The sequence below is a fragment of the Pan troglodytes genome, chromosome X (genome assembly GCF_028858775.2).
Source record: "Pan troglodytes isolate AG18354 chromosome X, NHGRI_mPanTro3-v2.0_pri, whole genome shotgun sequence".
In the NCBI taxonomy this organism is placed as follows: domain Eukaryota; kingdom Metazoa; phylum Chordata; class Mammalia; order Primates; family Hominidae; genus Pan; species Pan troglodytes.
In genome coordinates, this window is record NC_072421.2 from 76,687,668 (window position 1) to 76,714,246 (window position 26,579).

Below are 26,579 nucleotides of genomic sequence, written 5' to 3' on the forward strand. Positions count from 1 at the left end.
AAATTTCATAGGTCCCTAGGGTAGAGGCACAATGCAGCCAAATTCTTTACTAAGGAATAACAAAAGTGATCTTTGCTCCAGTTTCCATTAAGTTTTTCACTTTCATTTGAGACTTCTGCAGCCTGGACTTCATTGTCCATATCACCCTTAGCATTTTGGTCACAACCACTTACCCAGTCTTGCAGATGTTCTAAGCTTTCCCTCATCCTCCTATCTTCTTCTGAGCTGTCCACTCTTCCAACCTCTGCCTGTTATCAAATTCCAAAGCTGCTTCCACATTTTCAGATATATTTACAGCAATACAGCAATATTTCATTCCTGGTACCAATTTTCGGTAATAGGCCATTCTTTCGTTGTTATAAATACCTGAGACTGGGTAATTTATAATTAAAAGAAGTTTAATTGGCTGATGGTTCTTCATGATGTACAAGCATGGCACCAACATCACTTGGTTTCTGGGGATGCCTCAGGGAGCTTTTACTTATGTTGGAAAGTGAAGTGGGAGCAGGCACATCACATGGCAAAAATAGGAGTAAGACACAGAGAGAGTGCCACATACTTTTTAACAATCAGATCTAGTGAGAATTTACTCACTAATGCGAGGACAGCAACAAAGTGATGATGAGAAACCATTTATGAAAATCTGCCCCCATGATCTAAGCTGCTCCCACCAAGCCCCACTTTCAACTTTGTAGATTACAATTCAATGTGAGATTTGGATGGGGATACAGATTCAAACCATATCAATTAGCTATTTATTGCACTACTGGATTTGGCTTGCTAATATTTTTTGAGGATTTTTGTGTCTGTGTTTATCAGAAATATTGGTTTGTAGTTTTATTTTTATGTGTGTGTTCTTGCCGGTTTTGGTACCAGGATGATACTGGTTTCACAGAATGAGTTGGAGAAGAATTCCTCCTCCTTTATTTTTGGAATAGTTCCAGTAAGATTGGTACCAGGTCTTCATTGTACATCAGGTAGATTTCAGCTTGAATATGTCTGGTCCAGGGCTTATTTTGGTTGTCAGGTTTTTTTTATTATTATTATGATTGATTCCATTTTGCAAGTTTTTATTGGTCTCTTTAGGGTTTTAATTTCTTCCTGGTTCAATAACAGGAAATTGTGTGTTTACAGAATTTTTTTTATGTTCTCTAGATTTTCTAGTTTGTGCAGAGGTGTTCATAGTAGTCTCTAGGGATCTCTTTCATCTCTGTGGGATCACCTGTAATATTATATTTATCATTTTTAATTGTGCTTATTTGGATCTTCACATTTGTTCTTTGTTAATATAGGTAGTGGTCGATTTTGTTTATTTTTTCAAAGAGCAAACTTTTCACTTTATTGATTCTTTGTGTGTTTTTTCTGATCTCAATTTTATTTAGTTCTGCTCTGATTTTGGTTATATCTTTTCTTTTTTTTTACTGTTATACATTAAGTTCTAGGGTACATGTGCACAACATGCAGGTTTGTTACATAGGTATACATGTGCCATGCTGGTTTGCTGCACCTATTAACTCGTCATTTACATTAGGTATTTCTCCTAATGCTATCCCTCCCCCTTTCTCCAACCCCATGACAGGCCCCTGGGTGTGATGTTCCCCACACTGTGTCCAAGTATTCTCATTGTTCAATTCCCACCTATGAGTGAGAACATGTGGTGTTTGGTTTTCTGTCTTTGGGATAGTTTGCTCAGAATGATGGTTTTCAGCTGCATCCATGTCCCAGCAAAGGACATGAACTCATCCTTTTTATGGCTGCATAGTATTCCATGGTGTATATGTGCCACATTTTCTTAATCCAGTCTATCATTGATGAACATTTGGGTTGGTTCTAAGTCTTTGCTATTGTAAATAGTGCCACAATAAACCTACGTGTGCATGTGCCTTTATAGCAGCATGATTTATAATCCTTAGGGTATATACCCAATAATTGGATCACTGGGTAAAACAGTATATCTAGTTCTAGATCCTTGAGGAATTGCCACACTGTATTCCACAATGGTTGAACTAGTTTTCACTCCCACCAACAGTGTAAAAGCATTCCTATTTCTCCACATTCTCTCCAGCATTTGTTGTTTCCTGACTTTTTAAATGATCACCATTCTAACTGGTGTGAGATGGTATCTCATTGCGGTTTGATTTGCATTTCTCTGACGGCCAGTGATGATGAGCATCTTTTCATGTGTCTGTTGGCTGCATAAATGTCTTCTATTAAGAAGTGTCTGTTCACATCCTTTGCCCACTTTTTGATGTGGTTGTTTGTTTTTTTCTTGTAAATTTGTTTGAGTTCTTTGTAGATTCTGGATATTAGCCCTTTGTCAGATGGGGAGATTGCAAAAATTTTCTCCCATTCTGTAAGTTGCCTGTTCACTCTGATGGTAGTTTCTTTTGCTGTGCAGGAGCTCTTTAGTTTAATTAGATCTCATTTGTCAATTTTGACTTTTGTTGTCATTGTTTTTGGTGTTTTAGCTATGAAATGCTTGCGCATGCCTATGTCCTGAATGGTATTGCCTAGATTTTCTTCTAGGGTTTTTATGGTTTTAGGTCTAATATTTAAGTCTTTAATCTATCTTGAATTAACTTTTGTATAAGGTGTAAGGAAGGGATCCAGTTTCAGCTTTCTACATATGGCTAGCCAGTTTTCCCAACTTCATTTATTAAATAGGGAATCCTTTTGCCATTTCTTGTTTTTGTCAGGTTTGCCAAAGATCAGATGGTAGTAGATGTGTGGTGTTATTTCTGAGGCCTCTGTTCTGTTCCATTGGTCCATATATCTCTTTTGGTACCAGTACCATGCTGTTTTGGTTACTGTAGCCTTGTAGTAGAGCTTGAAGTCAGGTAGCGTGATGCCTCCAACTTTTTTTTTTTTTTTTTGCTTAGGATTGTCTTGGCCATGCAGGCTCTTTTTTGGTTCCATATGAACTTTAAAGTAGTTTTTTCCAATTCTGTGAAGAAAGTTATTGGTAGCTTGATGGGGATGGCATTGAATCTATAAATTACCTTGGGCAGTATGGCCATTTTCATAATATTTATTCTTCCTATCCATGAGTATGGAATGTTCTTCCATTTGTCTGTGTCCTCTTTTATTTTCTTGAGCAGTGGTTTGTAGTTCTCCTTGAAGAGGCCCTTCACATCCCTTGTAAGTTGGATTCCTAGATATTTTATTCTCTTTGTAGCAATTGTGAATGGGAGTTCACTCATGATTTGGGTCTCTGTTTGTCTTTTATGGGTATATAAGAATGCTTGTGATTTTTGCAGATTGATTTTGTATCCTGAGACTTTGCTGAAGTTGCTTATCAGCTTAAGAAGATTTTGGGCTGAGATGATGGGGTTTTCTAAATATACAATCATGTCATTTGCAAACAGGGACAATGTGACTTCCTCTTTTCCTAATTGAATACCCTTTTTTTCTTTCTCTTTCCTGATTGCCATGGCCAGAACTCCCAATACTATGTTGAATAGGAGTGGTGAGAGAGGACATCTCTGTCTTGTGCCAGTTTCAAAGGCAATGCTTTCAGTTTTTGCCCATTCAGTATAATATTGGCTGTGGGTTTGTCATAAATAGCTCTTATTAATTTGAGATACGTTCCATCAATACCTAGTTTATTGAGAGTTTTTAGCATGAAGGGTTGTCGAATTTTTTTCAAGGCCATTTCTGCATCTGTTCAGATCATCATGAGTTTTGGTCATTGGTTCTGTTTGTGTGATGGATTATGCTTATTGATTTGTGTGTTTTAAACCAGCCTTGAATCCCAGGGATGCAGCCGACTTGATTGTGGTGGATAAGCTTTTTGATGTGCTGCTGGGTTCGGTTTGCCAGTATTTTATTGAGGATTTTCTCATTGATGTTCATCAGGGATATTGGTCTAAAATTCTTTTTTTTGTGGTTGTGTCTCTCTCAGGCTTGGTATTAGGGTGATGGTGGTCTCATAAAATTAGATAGGGAGGATTCCCTCTTTTTCTCTTGATTGCAATAGTTTCAGGAGGGATGGTAGCACCTCCTCTTTGCACCTCTGGTAGAATTTGGCCATGAATCCATCTGGTCCTGGACTTTTTTTGGTTGGTAGGCCATTAATTATCGCCTCAATTTCATAGCCTGTTATCGGTCTATTCAGAGATTCAACTTCTTCCTGGTTTTATCTTGGAAGGGTGTGTGTGTCCAGGAATTTATCCATTTCTTCTAGATTTTCTAGTTTATTTGTGTAGAGGTGTTTATAGTATTCTCTGATGGTAGTTTGTGTTTCTGTGGGATTGGTGGTGATATTCCCTTTATCATTTTGTATTGTGTCTATTTTATTCTTCTCTCTTTTCTTCTTTATTAGTCTTGCTAGTGGTCTATCAATTTTGTTGATCTTTTCAAAAAACCAGCTCCTGGATTCATTGATTTTTTGAAGGGTTTTCTGTGTCTCCATCTCCTTCAGTTCTGCTCTGATCTTAGTTATTTCTTGTGTTCTGCTAGCTTTTGAATTTGCTCTTGCTTCTCTAGTTCTTTTCATTGTGATGTTAGGGTGTCAATTTTAGATCTTTCCTGCTTTCTCTTGTGGGCATTTAGTGCTGTAAATTTCCCTCACACACTGCTTTAAATGTATTCCATAGATTCTCGTACATTGTATCTTTTTTTCTCATTGGTTTCAAAGAACATCTTTATTCTGCCTTCATTTTGCTATTTGCCCAGTAGTCATTCAGGAGCAGGCTGTTCAGTTTCCATGTATTTTTGTGGTTTTGAGTGAGTTTCTTAATCCTGCATTCTAATTTGATTGCACTGTGGTCTGAGAGACAGTTTGTTGTGATTTCTGTTATTTCACATTTTCTGAGGAGTGCTTTACTTCCAACTATGTGGTCAATTTTGGAATAAGTGTGATGTGGTGCTGAGAAGAATATATACTCTGCTCATTTGGGGTGGAGAGTTCTGTAGATGTCTATTAGGTCTGCTTGGTGCAGAGCTGAGTTCAAGTCCTGGACATCCTTGTTAACTTTCTGTCTCATTGATGTGTCTAATATTGACAGTGGGGTGTTAAAGTCTCCCATTATTATTGTGTGGGAGTCTAAGTCTCTTTGTAGGTCTCTTAAGACTTGCTTGATGAATCTGGGTGCTCCTGTATTGGGTGCACATATATTAGGATAGTTAGCTCTTCTTGTTGAATTGATCCCTTTGCCATTATGTAATGGCCTTCTTTGTCTCTTTTGATCTTTGTTGGTTTAAGGTCTGTTTTATCAGAGACTAGGATTGCAACCCCTGCTTCTTTTTGCTTTCCATTTGCTTCGTAGATCTTCCTCCATCCCTTTATTTTGAGCCTATGTGTTTCTCTGCACATGAGATGGGTTTCCTGAATACAGCACACTGATGGGTCTTGACTCTTTATGCAATTTTCCTGTGTGTGTCTTTTAATTGGTGCATTTAGCCCATTTACATTTAAGGTTAATATTGTTATGTGTGAATTTGATCCTGTCATTATGATGTTTGCTGGTTATTTTTCCCATTAGTTGATGCAGTCTTTTCCTAGCACTGATGGTCTTTACAATTTGGGATGATTTTGCAGTGACTGGTACTGATTGTTCCTTTCCATGTTTAGTGCTTCCTTCAGTAGCTCTTGTAAGGCAGGCCTGGTGGTGACAAAATCTGTCAGCATTTGCTTGTCTGTAGAGGATTTTATCTCTCCTTCACTTATGAAGTTTAGTTTGGCTGGATATGAAATTCTGGGTTGAAATTTTTTTTCTTTAAGAATGTTGAATATCAGCCCCCACTCTCTTCTGGCTTGTTGTGTTTCTACCTAAAGATCCACTTTTAGTCTGATGCACTTCCCTTTGTGGGTAACCTGACCTTTCTCTCTGGCTGCCCTTAACATTTTTTCCTTCATTTCAACCTTGGTGAATCTGACAGTTATGTGTCTTTGGGTTGCTCTCCTTGAGGAGTATCTTTGTGGTGTTCTCTGTATTTCCTGAATTTGAATGTTGGCCTGCCTTGGTAGGTTGAGGAAGTTCTCCTGGATAATATCCTGAAGAATGTTTTCCAACTTGGTTCCATTCTCCCTGCCACTTTCAGGTACACCAGTCAAACTTGGATTTGGTCTTTTCACATAATGAAATCATCCACTGTGTTTAAGAAGAGTAATTTGACAGAATATAAAATTCATGGCTGGTATTTCTTTTCTTTAAGATGCATAAGGACATTTTTGAATGTATAAATATAGAGTCAAAAATGCAAAATAAAATACTGGCAAATAAAATTCAGCAATGCATTAAGTTCTTAACATTACCATATGTAAGTAGTAAATTTATCACATAATCTATTTAAACATAATTTTAGTGTAAATTCAGGAATATAAGAACTGCTCTACATAATGTTTTCTCATTTATAAATTAACCTGCCATATCTATCCTTCTTTTCCCTTCTTCCCAAACTGAAAATAAAACTAACTTTAAGAGGAAAATTCAAACATGTGTCAATCTGTGAGGGGTGAATTAATAAAGCAACAAGAATTATCTGGCCATCCCTTCCTAGTTATTATTAAGCGGTCAAAGAGGACAGAAAGCACATATGCATCATACATTTTCATCATTTTATCAGGAATGGAATCCAATGATGGATTCTACCATTACGTTCCAGAACAAATGACCTTTAGAATTCCTTCAGACACTTGGCAACGTATATATACTTGACCCATAGAAGGTAATTTTTAGTTTTCAATGTACATGATCGGTCTCATCCAAATTTGAGAAAGAAGAAATATTTGCTAACAGTCTCTATAGACAGTCTCTGTCCAGGTCAAAAGACTGTATATATATCCATAACTGTATCTATATAGATATATAGTGCCTATGTGCATATATATGTGTGTGTTTTATACATATATATGCATGTGTGTGGTGTGTATGTGCATATGTATGTGTTTTATACATATATGTATGTATGTGTGTGTGTGTGTGTATATATATATATATATATATATATATATATATATATATATAAAGAGAGAGAGAGAGAGAGAGACAGACCGACAGACAGACAAAATTAAAACAAAGTTTAAAACATGGGTGAATGCTCTATTTGGGGGAAGTCTAGCATATTTTTAAAACTAAGAACTGTGTCTTTAGAGGGGTAACTTTAAAGACTTTCATCATATAATTAGCGGACCACCAAGAAATATAAGTCCTCATTTCACTGCATGAAAAAAAATATTTCTTCTTGCTGTTCAAAACACATTAAGTGTTTTAGGGAGAGGAATTTAGCCTATGTTTTTCTTTGGAAAATCAAACTTACTTAAACAAGTAATACTGAGTTGCTTTCTATGTCATCTACAAGCCACAGCAATGAGTCACTAGTTCCTGAAACACAGTGTGGCTATACTTGGATTTTTGACATATATCTAAAGATGTCTTGGACACACATTCCTTCCAGCCACAGACCAAATGAGGGTAGCCAAGTTCTCCCTATGATGGAAAACACACACAAACCATAAGGAAGGCACATCAGAATAATAATATGCTTGTAAATGATGTGAAAAAAAGAGAGAGGGAACGGGATACTATGGGAAGAAGTCAGTCTTAGTTTTCCCTCACTTTTTCTTGACTTCTACCGGCTTTAGAGATTGTTTCACTTCCCCAGTGTGGGTGGACAGAGGCTTTGTTTCTTTCCCCTGCTGTCATGACAGTCTCTGTCCTGTCATTCTTTTCTTCACTCACTCAGATAATCTGCATAGTGAAGTAGAAGCTTGGCTTTCAAGTCAAACGGACAGACTTCAAGTCCCGGTTTTTCTACTTACTTGTGGTTTGACCTCAAGCAAGTTATTTTGTGTTATTTCCCTGGGACTTTCTGAGCTTCAGTTTTCTCATATATTAAGAGAAGCTACCAGTATTTTTCTTTCAAGACTGTTGTGAAGGTTAAATAATGAGTATGAAAGGGCTCTAATTTGTTTTATTATTCACTCTATACTTGCAATGAATGAAAGGCACTTTTCTAGATCACTGAGAGCATAAAGTGAAATAAGACAATCTCTGCCTTTGAAGCAATTCATTAAGATCTATATATTTTCTATCCTACATTATACCCTATACATGTGCTTGTCAAAACTTAACTGGTTTATGCCTCATTACCTCAGGGTTTTGATCCAAAGTCTTCAATTTAATAACATAATTTATGATAATGTGTTCATGCCTCCTTAGGGCATCATAGATTACCCTTCAGGATATATAGACATTTAAAATAGAGTTTTTGGAGACTATGGGACGAAGGAATATCTAGCAGTGGGAATTTCGAATGTCCCCTTCCCAAAGTTCATCTTTCTGTAAATAATGTTTAGAAGTGGTTTTGTGTACTCACAATGCATGGGAGATTAGTCTTGCTAATATTTTAGTGTAAGGAAAAAAGATAACTCCTTTTCAGGAAAGCAATTTGGCAAAATGTGTCAAGAACTTTAAAGACGTTCACTCGCATTAACTTAGTAATTGCACTTTGAGGAATATCTTAGTAAGTTACATTTGAAAAACCTGGTTTTCACATAAAGGTTTATTCTAGTGCAAACAATTGCAAGCAGTGTAAATGACAAACGTCAAAAGAATGATTACATAAACTATACTATATCTATCTGACATAATGTTGTAGACCCATTAAAATTACTTTATGAATATTTTAATGCAGTAAGAAAACACTTACGTTACAAGGTTGATTAATATAAAATGCAAGTTGGATTTGGTATGAGTATACAAAGTTATATATATATAATATAAGCCAACTATATAAAATTGATTCATAATATAAAATATAAAGTGAGATATTTAATTATCCATTTAATGGATCTCTATTGAACATTTTCTATTTGCTGGGTGCTTTCTCGATACTAGGTATATACAGGTGAACAAGACAAAACAGTTTCTGCCCTCATAGAATGAAAATAGCGGAGAAAAAGCTAGTTATTAACTATATAGAGTGTGATAAAGGAAATAAATTGAATTATGTGAAACAAAATACAGGAAACTAACAAGAGTAGGTGGTCAATGAAAGAGTTGATGAAGTGACATTCATGTTGAGACTTGAATAATGTGAAGATGTCAGTCACAAAAACTTGGGCAAGAGCTGTTTGGCAGAAGAGATGGCATGTGCAAAGACTCTGAGGAGATAATTGAGCTAGCATGTCCATGTAACACGAAAAGACCACGATCACAGATAATAGTGAGGTATGGAAAAGTGGTATGTGATAAATTTGGAGAGGTAAGTATGAGCTAGATTATGGATTGTCTTGTAGCTATGATTAAAAAGTTTGGGTTTTGTTTTAAGAGGAATAGTAGGCCATTGAATGGCTAAAATTTTCATTACATAAAAATAGTTAAAATCTATGTCAAAATGCACAATAAATAAAATCAAAAGGCAAGTACCAAACTGGGGGAAGGTGTTTGCAATCTATACAACAGAAAAAAAGTTACCTTTAGAAAACAAAGAGTTATTATAAATGAATATGACAAAAGATGAATATCCCCACGAAAAAAATGGACTAAATACATAACCTCATATTTCACTAAAAAACAATAAAGTATTCATAAACACGAAAAAATCCAATCTCAATATCAATTAAATACAAATTAATGGAAATATTAGATATATTTCTTCTATAAAAATAGCAAAAAATAAAGGAAATGGTAATATGTGATTGCAGTGACTGTTCAGGGAAACAGGTACTGTTGAACTGTACATTGGTCCCTTTAAGAAAGGCACTTTTTTAGCAACGACATGTCTAGAAATATATGCTTATTAATTATTAATTATTCTTCTTGGAGTTTTGCAAAGCTTATCCTCAAGGAAACAAGTTTGATATTCTTTTCAGACACATGAGTCTATGATGAAGTCTCTGACAACTTGACATGAATGCATTGAATATTTATAGTTTAAAAGATGATGAGGGAGATGTCAATACTTTATTAAAAGTCTAAAATATGTAATTTAAAATACTTGAGCAATGTGTGCCCTTTCTGTTATCCCTCAAATCATACAACTGTCAACAGCAAACATTAACTGAGTGGTATTATTTAGTAGACACTGAGGATGCAGTAAGAAAGATGGAAGATACAAACAGAGAAAATTTAATGAAATAAAAAGAGACAAGCCCTAGATCTTAAAAGAGAATAAATTTATGTAATTATGTGTTATTCTGAGTTTCTGTGAGTTACTGATACTAGTCCACCAGAAGTTACCTGTGTGCTGGAAAATTACAAGAACAAAGTGCAATCAGGTTACAACAAGCGTTCTGACAAATGTAAAATGATAACCTGGCACAATCCTGGATGACAATAGCAAAAAAGCAAATATTTACTGAACACTGATTATATGCCAGACATTTAGCAAAGAAGTATGCATTTAACTTTGAAAAAAATCATATGAAATAGATGATATTATCTCCATTTTTTACATGATAAAACTGAGATTCAGAGCGTTTAAATAATTTGTCTAAGGTCGTACAGCTGGCAGATGATGGAGTCAGGTTTCATTTCAGAGAATCTGAACACCTTATTTATACTAAGGAATGATGAACATAAAAACTGTTATTTTATAGCACTTTACCCTATATAAAGAGATGTCACACAAACTCATATAATCCCTACTAAAATTTTTAGAGATAGGTATTGTTACTATGTCCATTTCACTAATTAGAGAATAAGCTCAGAGAAACTAAGTGAAGTAAACCCAAGGTTAGAGAGCCACTAAGGGAACATACTTAGGTTATCTGACTCTAAATACTATTTTTCCATGACACAACAGTCAGTGGTTCTAGGCTTTCACATTTTGGATTGTCTCAAAATGCAGCACATAATACTTAATCATGTCCATATCTTACTAATACAGTCCATCCGATGCTTTCTTGCTTTCAACTTATTAAACTTTGGTTATTAAAGCTTTAAAAGGAACATCTCTTTTGTGGGGAGAGAGTTGTGTGAGAATGTGTTTGTGTGTGCATGCATAGGTGTGTGAAAGAGAGAGTAAAAGAGAGACAGAGACAGATATACATAGTGAGATAGAAAGAGTCAGAAAGCAAATCAGAGAAAGAGAATAAAACAGATATACACACAAAAGCACCATGAAAAAAGACTAGGAAGAAAATAGAGTATAAAAGTAAACTTCTAGAAATAAAAAAGGTACATAAAAACAATGAGATACTTATATGGGGACATCTAGAATTGGCCAAGATTTTTAAAAAGGAAAATATGAAACAGTGATGAAACTGCTGATTGATAGTCTAAATTAATATACTATCATAAATGCCATAACCACATTAAAGTTGTTCTTTTAAAGGCTTTAATGACCAAACAAAGATTAATGTCAATTTGAGAGCAAGAAAGTATCTGCTAGACTCTGTCAGTAAGATATGTACATGATTAGGTATCATGTGCTTCATTTTGAAGCAACCCAAAATGTGAAAACTAGTAACAACCGACTGCGGTGTCATGGAAAGAACACACTATTTGGAGCCAGATAAACTGAGTCTGAGTCATTAGTGGCTCTCTAATCTTGGTTTTATTTGACTTAGCTTCCCTGAATCTATTTCTTAGTCAGCAAAATGGGGATAGTAACAATACCCATCTCTAATAATATTAGTAAAGATTACATGAGTTCATGTGACAGAATTTTATAAAAGTTAAAGGACTATAAAAATACTAGTCTTTGGAGAGTAATTTTGCATTTCAAATCTCTGAGAAAAGGAGCATTATTTTGACTTTGACCCTACATTTCAACTTTTAGGAATTTAACCTAAAGAAATAGTCAAGGATACAAACATATTATCTACAAGGATGCTCATCACAGTATAGTTTATAATAACAAAATATTGGTGACAACTTAAATTGTAACATAACTTGTGACCTACACAATCAAAAAAATGAATACTTTGCAGACAAATAAAATGGGGATATAAATGATTATTCACAAAGGAGAGATGTTCACGGTATACTGTTAGTAAGAGAAGTAGATTGCAAAACCTTATTAGCATTATATTTCAAATGTTAATGGTTTCCATTAAATCATGTGCATTAGTCCATTCTCACATTGCTGTAAAGAATTATCTGAAACTGGGTAATTTATAAAGAAGAGAGGTTTTATTGGCTCGCATTTTTCACAGGCTGCACAAGAAGCAAGGCTAGGGAAGCTTCCTGTGGAGGAAATTTACAATCATGATGGAAGATGAAGGGGAAGCAGGTAAGTCCTACATGGAGGAGGAAGACAGCGAAGTGGGAGGTGCTACAGACATGTAAACAACCAGATCTTATAAGAATTCCAAGACAGCATTAGGGTGATGGTGCTAAACCATTTTAAGCCATCCTCATGATCCAATCACCTTCCACCAGGCCCCACCTCCAACACTGGGGATTACAATTCAACATGAGTTTTGGGTGCGGACACAAAGTTAAACCACATCATTTTGCCCCTGGGCCTTCCCAAATCTTATGTCGTTTTCACATTACAAAAACAATCATGCCTTCTCAACAGTGCTTCATAGTCTTAACTCATTCCAGCGTTACCTCAAAAGTCCAAGTCCAAAGTTTCATCTGAGACAAGGCAAGTCCCTTCCACCTATGAGCATGTAAAGTCAAAAATAAGTTAGTTTCTTCCAAGATACAATAGGGGTACAGGCACTGGGTAAATGCTCCCATTCCAAAAGGGAGAAATTGGCCAAAACAAAGGGGCTACAGACCCCATGCATGTCCAAAAACCAACAGGGCAGTCATTAAATCTCAAAGCTCCAGAATAATCTCCTTTGACTCCATGACTCACATCCAGGCCACAATGATGCAAAAGGTGGGCTCCTAAGGCCTTGGGAAGCCCCACCCCTGTGGCTATGTGGGGTACAGCCCCCACAGCTGCTTTCATGGGCTGGTCTTGAGTGCCTGTGGCTTTTCCAGGGTCATGGTGCAAGCTGTCAGTGGATTGACTATGCTGGAGTCTAGAGGATAGTGGCCCTCCCCTGAGAGCTCCTCTAGGCAGTGCGTCAGTAACAACTATGTGTAGGGCCTCCTCCAACCTCACATTTTCCCTCCTCACTATCTTAGTAGAGGTTTTTCATGAGCACTTCATCCCTACAGCATTTTTCTGCCTGGACATTCAGGTGTTTTCATACATCCTCCTAAATCTAGGAAGAGGCTTCCAAGCCTCAACTCTTGTCCTCTTCACACCCACAGGCTTAACACCATATGGAAGTTGCCAAGACTTATGGCTGGCACCTTCTGGAACAGTGGAGCAGTGGCTTGAGTCATTTCTGAAGCCCTTTTAGCCATGGCTAGAGCTGAAGTGGCCAGCACACAGGGAGCAGTGTCCTGAGGTTGCACAGGGAAGCAGAGCCCTGGGCCAAGCCTGCAAAACCATTATTTCCTCTTAGACTCCAAGCCTGAGATGGGAGCGTTGCCACAAAGATCTCTGAAATGCTTTCGAGGCATATTCCCCAGTGTCTTACTATTAACATTTGGCTCTTCTTTACTTATGCAAATTTATGCAGCCAGCTTGAATTCCTCCTCAGCAAATAGGTTGGAATTTTCTACCACATGGTCAGGCTGCAAATTTTCTAAACTTTCATGCTCCACTTCCTTTTTAAATATAAGTTCCAGTTTCAAATCATCTGTTTGCTCACACATATGATTTTATGCTGTTACAAGCAGCTAGGCCATATCTTGAATACTTTGCGCTTAAATATTTATTTTGCCAGATATCCTGAATCATCTCTCTAAAGCTCAAATTTCCACAGATCTCTAAGACAGGGCACAATGCTACCAATATCTTTGCTAAAGCATAGCAAGAGTGACCTTTACTCCAGTTCTCATCTTCATCTGAGACCACCTCAGCCTGTACTTCATTGTCCGTATCATTATCAGCATTTTGGTCACAACAATTTAATAAATCTCTAGGAAGTCCCAAACTTTCTCTCGTCATCCTATCTTCTTCTGAGCCCTCCAAACTGTTCCAACCTCTGCCCATTACCCAGTTCTAAAGCTGCTTCTATATTTTGAGGTATCTTTATAGCAATGTCCCACTTCCCTCATACTGATTTTCTGTATTATTCTATTCTTGCATTGCTATAAAGAACTACCTGAGAAATGGGTAATTGAAAAAGAAAAAGGGTTTAATGGGCTCACAATTTCACAGGCTGTAGAGAAAGCATGGCTGGGGAGGCCTCAGGAAACTTACAATAATTGTGGAAGGCAAAAGGGAAGCAGGCATGTCATGGATGGCTTGAGCAGAAGGAAGAGTGAAGAAGGTGGTGCTACACACTTTTAAACAACCAAAACTCGTGAGAACTCTACATCAGATAGCACTAGAGGGAAAGTGTTAAACCATTAGAAACCACCCTCATGATTCAATTGCCTATCACCAGTACCCACCTCCTACATTGGAGAATTACAATTCAGTGTGAGATTTGGGTGGGGACACAGAGCTGAAACATATCAGTAAGGATAATGAAATTATGGTTGATTTATACTTTTCTTTCTTTTATTCTTTCTTTCTTTTCTTCCTTCCTTTCTCTTTCTTTCTTTCTTTCTTTCTTTCTTTCTTTCTTTCTTTCTTTCTTTCTTTCTTTCTTTCTTTCCTGCTTCTCTTTCTCCTTCCTTTTCCCCTTTCTTCCTTTCCTTTTCTTTTCCTTCCTTCCTTCCTTCCTTCCCTCCCTCTCTCCTTCCTTCCTTTCTTCCTTCATTCTTGCTTTTCTTCTGTCTTTTTTCTGTGTTTTTTTCTACTCATTTTTGTGTGGAAAATGTTTTTTCAGTAAAGGAATAACCTTTGTTATTAAAAATTCTTTTTTAAGAAAAAAGAAAAGAAAATCACTTTATTAGAGAAAGTACATTAAAGAAAAACAAGAAGAAATTATAATAAAAGATTATATTGAAGAAGATACTTGAAAAATTTATAATCACTTCTCTATCTCCAAAGCTTAAAAATTGTTCATTAAGAGTGTTTTGCTCACTAAATCAGAGACACTGGTCAAAAAATATTTCAATATAATCCTTTGTAAACTCCACACATGAGCACTTTAATTAATAGCTCATCTGAAAGCTGTGAAGACAACTAGGAACTAGGCATCAGTGAAGGTTTTGGCATGAAAACATTTTGTATGAAGTCTCTCCTCCTTCCATCTCCATCAAAATGAAAACTTGCATTCACTTTCAGGTATGAGGTGAATCTTGAATGATGCCGCGTTTTCACACGCTCAACTCCCCTTATGCCTTCTGTACTACCAAGTCTGCCTTAATCTAAAAACACCAAATACACAGTTTTTTTTTTTTAACAAGGCTCAGTGGAAGCTCTCAACACTCTGTAAGGGTCTCCATACTAAATACACAAGAGACAACATTCCCAAACACTGGCATAGAAACCCAGTATATATAATCCTTCTATTCCCCTATGTTCCTATAACATGTAATAAACTTTCAGTTGTTAGGAAGTAATTAGAGAAATAAAAAACAGGGTTATATTTAGTGAAGGATTTTGTGAAGGCTAAAGGCATTTGATGGTTCTACTGCTTTAAACTGTCCTGGCTAAGAGCAGCGGAGTATTTTTGGTGGAACATTTTAGAAGGATCTTGTCTACAGAGGTGAAATATGTTAATAATCAGAGAAACATGCATCGTAAGTAATGCAACTGTGTTAGTTCTCCCGAGAAACAGAAACAGTAGGATAGATAGATAGATCTGAGGAGATTCATGATTCATAATTCACATAATTATCAAAGTTGAGAAAGCTCCACCAAATACTGTCTCCAAGTTGGAGAACCAGAAAAGCCAGTGGTATAATTCAGTTCAAAGGCTGTAGGCCTGAAAACAGGGTGGGGATAGGGAGATGGGAGGACAGAGTGTTGGTGTAAGTTCCAGAGCCCAAGGCGCAAAAATCAGATGTCATGTCTGAGGGCTGGAGTAGACAATGTCTCAGCTAAAGAAAGGAAAGAATTCACCCTTTCTCCTTTTTGTTTTACTCAGTTCCTCAACAGATTGGATGATGCCCACCCACATTGATGAGAGCAGATCTTCTTCATTCAACCTACTTATTCAAATGTTAATCTCTTACAGAAAGACCCTAATATAGTTCGGCTGTGTTTCCATCAAAATCTCAACTTGAATTCCCACGTGTTGTGATTCTTGTGATATTGAATACATCTCATGAGATCTGTTGGTTTTAAAAAGGGGAGTTTCCCTGCACTAGCTCTCTTCTCTTGCCTGCTGCCATGTGAGACATGCCTTTTACCTTCTGCCATAATTGTGAGTCCTCCTCAGTCATGTGGAAATGTAAGTCGATTAAACCTTTTTCTTTTGTAAATTGCCCAGTCTCAGGTATGTCTTTATCAGCAGTGTGAAAAAGGATTAATATGGTAAGTTGGTACCAGTAGAGTGGGGTGCTCCTGAAAAGATACCTGAAAATGTGGAAGTGACTTTGGAACTGGGTAACAGGTTGGAACAGTTTGGAGGGCTCAGAAAAAGTCAGCAAAATGTAGAAAAATTTGGAACTCCCTAAAGACTTGTTGAATGGCTTTGACAAAAAAGCTGATAATTACACGTACAGTGAAATCCAGGCTGAGGTGGTCTCAGATGGAGATGAGGAACTTGTTGGGAACTGGAGCAAAAGTGACTCTTGTTAGGTTTTAGCAAAGAGACTGGTGGCATTTTGCCCCTACCCTAGAGATTTGTGGAACTTTGAACTTGAGAGAGATGATTTAGTGTATCTCTTGGAAGAAATTTCTAAGCAGCAAAGCATTCAAGAAGTGGCTTGGGTGCTGTTAAAGGCATTCAGTTTTAAAAGGGAAACAGCATAAAACTTTGGAAAATTTACAGCCTGACAATGTGACAAAAAAGGAAATCTCATTTTCTGAGGACAAATGCAAACCCACTGCAGAAATTTGCATAACTAACAAGGAGCCAAATATTAATCACCAAGACAATGGGGAAAATATCTCCAGGGCATTTCAGAGGTCTTAACTGCAGTCCCTCCCATCACAGGCCCAGAGGCCTAGAAGGAAAAAATGGTTTTGAGGTCCAGGCCCAGGGTCCATGTGCTGTGTGTAGCCTAGGGACTTAGTGACCTGCATCCCAGCTCCAGTCATGCCTAAGAGGGGCCAATGTAGAACTTGGGTCATGGCTTCAGAGGGTGCAAGCCCCAAGCCTTAGCACCTTCAATGTGACAATGAGCCTGTGAGTGCAGAGAAGTCGAGAATTGGGTTTTGGGAACCTCCACCTGAATTTCAGAGGATGTATGGAACACATGGATGTCCAGGCAGAAGTTAGCATCAAGGGCAGGGCCCTCATGGATAACGTCTGGTTGGACAGTATGGAAGGAAAACATGGGATCAGAGCTCCCACACAGAGTTCCTACTGGGGCACCACCTAGTGGAGCTGTAAAAAGAAGATCACCATCCTCCACTCCCAAGAATGGTAGATCTACTGACAGCTTGTACTGTGAACATGGAAAAGCTGCAGATACTCAATGCCAGTTTGTAAAATCAGCCAGGAGGGAGGCTGAACCTTGCAAAGCCACAGAGGCTGTCCTGTCCAAGGTCACGGGAACCCACCTCTTGAATCACCATGACCTGGATGTGAGACATGGAGTCAAAAGAGATAATTTTGCAGCTTTAAGATTTGACTGCCCCACTGGATTTTGCACTTGCATGGGGCATGTGGCCCCTTTTTTTCTGGCCCATTGCTCCCATTTGGAATGGCTGTATTTACCCAGTGCCTGTACCCCCATTGTATCTAGAAAGTTACTAACTTGCTTTTGATTTTACAGGCTCATAGACTGAAGTGACTTTCTTTGTCTCAGATAAGACTTTGGGCTGTAGACTTTTGAGTTAAAGTTAAAATGAGTTAAGACTTTGGGAGACTCTTGGGAAGGCATGATTGGTTTCAAAATGTGAGGACATGAGATTTGGGAAGGGCCAGGGATGGAATGACATGGTTTGGCTGTGTCCTCAATCAAATGTCATCTTGAATTTCCACATGTTGTGGGAGAGACCCAGTGGGAGGTAATTGAATTATGGCAGCAGGTCTTTCCTGTGCTGTTCTTGTAATAGTGAATAAGTCTCATTAATTCTGATGGTTTTAAAAGGGGAGTTTCTCTGCAGATACTCTCTTCTCATCTGCCACCATCTGTGATACGCCTTTCACCTTCTGACATGATTGTGAGGCCTCCCCAGCCATGTGGAACTGTGTCCATTAAACCTCTTTATTTTATATATTGCCCAGTCTCGGGTATGCCTTTATCAACAGCATGAAAATGGACTAATACACACCCTCACATACACACCCAGAAATAATCTATTACCAGCACTCTGGGCATTCTCTTAACCCAGTGATGTTGACAAAGAAAATTAACCATCAAAATTCCACCACTTGTCAACTTGACATGCATACACAGCTCCTTCAACTATACTTAATCTCCAAATAAAGACAATAATAAAGAAATAACTCTGCTTAACATAATACAACTGTTCTGTGTACAAACAAAAATACATTAATTCCTACCCTCAGAGTGGAGGTAAAGTCTTTCAGTGATGTGTATTTTTTCCTGATTTTCTGTAACTTAAATATTACAATGTAAAATTAACAATACTTAAATATTGATATAGTCAATACATTTAAAGTTATTTCATAAGGGAAAGAAAAAAATTGCTCAAAATATGTATTTTCGTATGTTAAATGTGTGTGTGTGTGTGTAATCATTCACATCCACACACGAATGTCATTCATTACAAAATGAGAAAAACATGCTCATGACAATTACAGTCCTTATTTCTGTAACTGGTTACATGGTAGTAGCTAGTATTTATAACTACTTTGTTCTGCTGTCCATCCTGTATTACCTTTCCCTTTGGCAAGCACTTATGCTATTTGTGGTTCTTTATCTGGTAGGATAACCCAAACCTTCATTTCTGGCTGCCGTTTTCATGAGTCCACTCAGCAATGACAGAGTTGTCTGGCAAAACAAGCTTACTGGTATCTATAGAATGCATCATTCTATCCACTTGATTAGTTAAATCCTTCTCTGCCGGGTTCATCCTTTGGAAACACTCACACAGGACACAAACATCTTCATAATTTTTTATCATTCAGAGATATTTATCCCTATGTCTTCTCCTCAAATTTTTTTTGGTCACCAATTTTCCAATTATGTTTCTTTCTGCTTCCTGTCCATCCACTCAAACGATTGGCTACAGATGATAAATTGTTATATAATTGCATTTCTAGCCATTTTGCCTTCTAAGCAAGAAGCACAACCAGGTGCAGCACTCAACGTTTTGCCCATTGGGAAAATTTACCTTTACCAGTGTCCTTCAGCGATGTCTCATAGAAGTTCTGTAGTTACAGTTTTGAGTGATGCCTTCAAAATATATTGTGCCTAAAAACTAATTCTTGTTGACAAGTCTGAATCAGCATAATGACATTAATCTAAATAACTAGCATGATATTTTGTGGAAAGAGACAGTCTAGATTTCTCTTAACTACATTATGATATAGAGTTGGAGAGTTGATATACCTCTGAGGTAGAACAGTGAAGGTATACTCTTGGCCTTGCTAGATAAAAGCAAATTGCTTCTGGTGGGCCTTGTAAATAGGATGGAGAAAAAGGTATTCGCCAGCTAAATAGCTGCATATCAGGTACCAGGGATGGGTCTACTTGCTCAAGCAACAAAACCACATCAGGTGCAGCCCCTGCAATTGGAGTCATCACTTGGCTAAGCTTACAGTAATCTATGGTCATCCTCCAATATCCATCTCTCTTCTTCACAGTCCAAATAGAAGAGTTGAATTGGGATGTGGTGGGAATCACCACCCCTACATCTTTCAAGTCCTTGATGGTAGCCCTAGTATCTGCAATGCCTCAAGAAATGCAGTGTTGCTTTTAATTTACTATTTTCCTGGATAAAGGCAGTTTCCTAGATAATGGCTTGCATTTGACCTTTTCTACTATACTATCCCTTACTTTATAGGTCAAGAAACCAATGTGGAAATTCTGCTATTTGCTAAATATGTCTATTCCAATTATGCATTCTGGAATTAGGAAATAACTGCAGAATGGGTTAAGGGACCCAACAGGTCCACTGTAAGATAGACCTGAACTAAAGGTTCCATTGATTTTCTGGCCTCTGTAAGCTGTTACTCTAACTAGGGGGTCACAGTTACCTTTAAGGGTCTCCTAGAATCAATGTAAGTTCAGAGCAAGGATCTGGAGTCTCAATAAAACCTGATTATTTTTCTTTTTTTCTAATGCACAGTTACCCTTTGGGGAACGCTGAGAAAGATATGAATAATATAAATTTTCAGTGGTGCACCAAGGTCCTTCCTCAAGAAAATCTAGCGTCCCTTTCACTTAAGGGGTAGTGGGTTTGCAAATAGGCTCAACTCTGGAAATTGATTGAGGGGCCATGACTCTGTTTACATGATTTATGATATACTTATTCATTTGGTCTGGAACTTTTTTTGTTTATGCAAATTAAGTATGAATTTAGTAAGCTTTCTATTTTGCTTCTTTTTTTATTTTATTTTATTATTATTATACTCTAAGTTTTAGGGTACATGTGCACAATGTGCAGGTTAGTTACATATGTATACATGTGCCATGCTGGTGTGCTGCATCCATTAACTCGTCATTTAGCATTAGGTATATCTCCTAATGCTATCCCTCCCCCGTCCCCCCACCCCACAACAGTCCGCATAGTGTGATGTTCCCCTTCCTGTGTCCATGTGTTCTCATTGTTCAATTCCCACCTATGAGTGAGAACATGCGGTGTTTGGTTTTTTGTCCTTGTGATAGTTTACTGAGAATGATGATTTCCAATTTCATCCATGTCCCTACAAAGGACATGAACTCATCATTTTTCATGGCTGCATAGTATTCCATGGTGTATATGTGCCACATTTTCTTAATCCAGTCTATCATTGTTGGACATTTGGGTTGGTTCCAAGTCTTTGCTATTGTGAATAGTGCCGCAATAAACATACGTGTGCATGTGTCTTTATAGCAGCATGATTTATAGTCCTTTGGGTATATACCCAGTAATGGGATGGCTGGGTCAAATGGTATTTCTAGTTCTAGATCCCTGAGGAATTGCCACACTGACTTCCACAATGGTTGAACTAGTTTACAGTCCCACCAACAGTGTAAAAGTGTTCCTATTTCTCCACATCCTCTCCAACACCTGTTGTTTCCTGACTTTTTAATGATCGCCATTCTAACTGGTGTGAGATGGTATCTCACTGTGGTTTTGATTTGCATTTCTCTGATTGCCCGTGATGGTGAGCATTTCTTCATGTGTTTTTTGGCTGCATAAATGTCTTCTTTTGAGAAGTGTCTGTTCATGTCCTTCGCCCACTTTTTGATGGAGTTGTTTGTTTCTTTCTTGTAAATTTGTTTGAGTTCATTGTAGATTCTAGATATCAGCCCTTTGTCAGATGAGTAGGTTGTGAAAATTTTCTCCCATTGTGTCTATTTTGCTTCTAGAACACGATGATAAATCAGCCGATGCCACAAGTCTGTGTGAGTCAGACTATTTTGATTGTTACTTTACCTCTGCTTTTCATTACAATATCTACAGTGACCTTGCCTTTGGCAGTTGATTGCTACCACTTGGCCTCTGCCACCCAAAGATCCAATTACTGCTATTGAATATAGGTTTTTTGTTGTTTTTGTTGGGAGTGTTTGTGGTTTCCACTATAAGGTTTGGACTACAGAAAACAATGATTATGGAGCTTGTCAAAGATGCTAAGGCTTTCCTCATAAATTTATATCTAAAAGCATTGATGAAAGACACATCTTCTGACTTTTGCCCCCTGGAGTGGTTAAATAGGTCTTAAATGATAAATCCACTCAAACATTTTAATCTCTCTAAGACTTTGAATTCCTTTCTTTATATTTAACCAAGGAAGTTTGGGTATTTTAAATTTGCTCATTGTGGACCCTCTTTTGATTCATATTTTAGCCAACCAACCAAACAAACTGATGAGCCCGATCTAACTTCAAAAGCTACAATATTAAATGCAGAATCTTTGTTTGGTGGGCTCTTATCACTAAATTCAATCAAATTCAAATTTATGTCCTTCTACCATTATGAACACCCTTAATATCAATTCCCACACTTGTTCCGTTACCTTTGGCTTATATATATTAGAAAACTGAAGTACTTATTTTGAATTGTAGTGCACTTTTGGAGGGCTCACACTTTGTATCTCATTTTTAAGGATCTGCTTGGACATAAGCCAGTGTATAAGTCTAGGAGCAAGAAGAGGTAATGAGAGTGAATTCTAAGGAGATTCAGCTTTGTATTTCATGACAACTGCCTCAGTGAAAAGCCATTACCATTTTATCAGGCAATGCAGGGTAAATATGCTCAGATAAATGTGGAAAAGCTAATAACACTGTAGGTGTAGAGACTGCTACAACTGGCGGTGGAGCTTTTATTTCCTTGACGAAGAGAACTCTTCCACTGGCGAAAAAGACTCATCAAAATTTAGGGGCTCAAGGTGCCTAATTTAATCAAAGTCTTTCAAGACATCCCCATCCCAATTTACAGTATTTTATTATTCCCATTCTATGCCTTCTGTTTAACTGTAGACGTTTCATGAGTCTGGGAATTCAACATGCCTTGTAAATTAGCCAATTATAGGATGGAGTCTTGCACTTTAATTTTCAGCAATTTCAGCCCTGTGGCTATAGGAGATAAGGCTCATCCTCAGAGCACACCTGGAAGATGTTAGGACATTTATGTGGCTTTTAAGTTTGGAATTTGAACCCCTGAGTTCATTATTTTTTCCTCACTTTGTCCTAGAACAATTAGAACCAAGCAACCAATGTAATTACATTTCTTAGTTTGCAAAAAATGTTCAAAACTATCATATACAGAATTACTTAGCTCCTTGCTTCTTATAAGTGGTTGACTAGGAGTATCAGATGAAGATATTTTGCATATTTCTATAAACATTTGAAGCTATGCTCTCTTTACCACTGGAAATAGTCATTTGCATCATAAACCTAATCAGATAAGACAGTCAATTCCAGAAACCCCAAAACCAAATTTCAAAAACTGATCCTTAAAATTCTGTTCCGATAGAACCTTTCTCAGTATCAATATCTGTATTAATCGAAGTTCCTCAGAGAAACATAACCAACAGTATATATATTGATATGTAAGGGAAGATTTGTTATGGGAATTGGTTTACACATTTATGGAGGCCATCAAGCCCTACAATATACCCTATATAAGCTGGAGGACCAGGAAAATCAGTGGTGTAATTTCATTTGAGTCTGAAGCCCTGAGAAACATAAAAAAGAGTTATGGGAGGAGTGCTGGCATAAGTCTCGGAGTCAGAAGGCCTAAGAAACAGGACCTGTGATACCCCAGGGCAGAAGATGGATGTCTCCGCTCATTAAAACAGAGCAAGAAATTTGCCCCCTTCACCTTTTTTTGCTCTATTCGGCTCTCAATGAATTGCATTATGCTCATCCACATTGGTGAGGGGGGATCTTCTTCACTCAGGATACTGATTCAAATGTTAATCTCCTCTAGATACAGCCTCACAGACACACCCAGAAATATTTTCTCAGCTATCTGGAAAATTCAAATTAGTGGAGTTGAAACATAAAATTAACTATCACAGTAATCATGTCCTAATTCCACATACATACAGTCACATGTATAAAGACAAGTACGCTTTCTATAGTACTGGTCCAAGTGAAAAACTATGGGCGAAATAATTATTTTGCTTATATAAATCATATTTTTAATCTTTTTAAAAATTTTGGATATTATTTTTGAGAACTATAAATTTCTTAGTAGTTGAAGCAAATTTCACAAAATTCAGCATCATTTTATAATAAAAACACTCAAGAAACTAGGAATAGAGGAAACTTCCAAAACATGAAAAAGGACATTTATGATAAACCCAAAGCTAACAAATACTTAATGGTGGAAGACTGAAAGTTTCCCCTGCAAGATCAGGAGCAAGACAAACATGCCTATTCTCCCGACTTCTATTCAACATTGTACTAAAAGTTCTATCCAGAACAATTAGGCAAAAAAAGTAAATAAAATATTTATTAATTGGAAAAGAAGAAGTGAAACCATAACCGTTTGCAGATGACATGATCTTGTGTATATAAAATTCTGATGATTCTACAAACGACAATTAGATCTAATAAATGAATTAAGAAAAGTTGCAGGATACAAGATCAAACCAAAAAGTAACTTTTATTTCTATATACTAGTAATAATTCAAAAAAGAAATTTTAAAATTTTCATTTACAAAAGCAACAAAAGAATAAAATCCTTTGGAATAATCATAACCAAGGAGGTGCAGAAGTTGTACATTGAAAGCTGTAAAACAGTGATGACAGTAATAAGACATAAGCAAATAAAAAGCATCTCATGTTCACAGATTCAAAGATCTAATATTGTTAATATGGCAATGTGCCCAAAGCAATCTGCAGATTCAATGGACATCCTATCAAAATCTCAATGGCCTCTTTTGTAGCAATGAAAAAGCAGTTTCTAAAATTCATATGTAATTGTAAGGGATGCTGAATATCCAAAATAAAGATGGACAAATAAGAACAAACTTAGAGGAGTTACACATTCCAACTTCTAAACTCATTACATAGCTGCAGTGATTACCACAATGCAGTACCCACATAAGGATAGATGTGTAGTTCAACTGAATGGAATTGAGAGTGCAAAAATAAAACCATGTGTCTATGGTCTACTGACTTTTGTTAAGACTGTCAAGATTATTCAATGATAGAAATAATAGATGTTTCAACAAGGGGTGCTGGGACAAATTTTATTATTCACAAAAATTAACTCAAAATAAATATCTAAATAAAAGAGCTTAAACTATAAAACACTTAGAAGAAAACATAAGGATAAATATCCATGATTTTGGATTTGACAGTCAATTCTTAGATATGATTACAAAAGCCTGAGTGACAAAATAAGATATATATATACGCACACACACACGTGTATTAATTAACATATGAAAATATATATATTAAAGTTATATATATAAGGCTTTATTAAACTTCAAAATTTTGTGCATCAAAGACAGTATTAAGAGAGTAAGCAAAAAATAACAGAGAATAAGATAAAATATTTGCAAAGAATATCTGATGATGGATTATATCTAGAACACATAAAGGATTCTTACAACTCAGTAACAGAAATAAATAACCCATTTAAAAACTGTCAAAGGCAATAATAAATTTACAGCATACAGCCAACTGAACTTTGACAAGGATGCTGAAAATATATAATGGGGGAAAGGATTGCATCTTTAATAAATGGTATCAGATGCAGAAAACTGATATATACACATCAGTTGGGAAAACTGAATATACACATGCCAAAAAAAAAGAATAAGAAGAGTCAGGGCCAAGATGGCCAACCACAAACAACAGTGATCAGAGGCTCCCATGGAAAAGATCCAAAACAGCATGTGAATCATGCACTGGCAACCGAGGTATCAAGGTTCTGTCATTAGGACTGACTAAGTGGCTGGCGTTACCCACAGAGAGGAAGGAAGAGCAGTGTGGTGCAGCGGCTCACCTGAGAGTCACATGGGGCAGGAGAGCCCCCACCCCCAGCCAAAAGAGGTGGAAGTGAGCATGCACCCCAGCCTGGGAAGCCATGCTTTTTCCATGGAACTGTGTATCCCATGGATCAAAAGATCCTACTTTTGTGAGGTATGACCATGTCACCAGGGCTTTGGGTCCCAAACACTGAGCCATGCAGATTCTTACTCAGCTAGACTTGGCCTAAGCAGGCCGAGTTCCCAGGGGGAGGGGCAGCCATCACCACTGTTGTGGCTGCCTGATATCTAAGCCATCTGAGCTCCTTGGGGGAGGGGTGGCAGCCAACACTGCAGGTGCAGGGCCTTCCTGCAGAAAATTTAACTGCAGCCAGTAGCTCAGGGACAGAACTCTAATCTCCCTGGGCCTAAACCACTAATGGGGGGGGGCATAGTCTCCATGAATCAGCAGACTTAGTCTTTCCACCTGCTAACTCTGAGGAATCTGGGCAGCCCAGATGAGTGGGTTTCCCCCCAGCGCCGCATACCTCCTCCACCAAGGGGCAGCCAAAGGGCTTTGTTAAACAGGTCCTGCTTCCCATGCCCCCAGCTGAATGAGAACCCCTGAATAAGGGTAGTCAGACATCCTATACAGGAATGTCTCTACTGGCATCATGTTGGTGCCCCTCAACGTCAGACATCCCAGGAAGATTCAGGCACCCATCTTTGCTGTTCTCCATCATCCTGGAGTGACATTTCCAGGTGCAAGAGTGAACCAGAAGAATAGGGTCTAAAGTGAACACCCATCATGCTGCAGCAGCCCTACAGAAGAGGGACCTGACTATTAAAAGAAAAACAAATAAACAGAAAACAACAACAGCATCGACCAAAAACAGTCCCCCCAAAAACCTCATCCAAGGGTCAGTAACCTCAAAGATCAAAACTAGACAAATTCATCAAGATGAGAAACAATCAATGAAAAAATGCAGAAAACCCCAAAAAACCAGAATGTCTCTTCAATAATCGCAACAGCTCTTCAGCAAGGGTGCAGAACAGGATGGAGAATGAGATC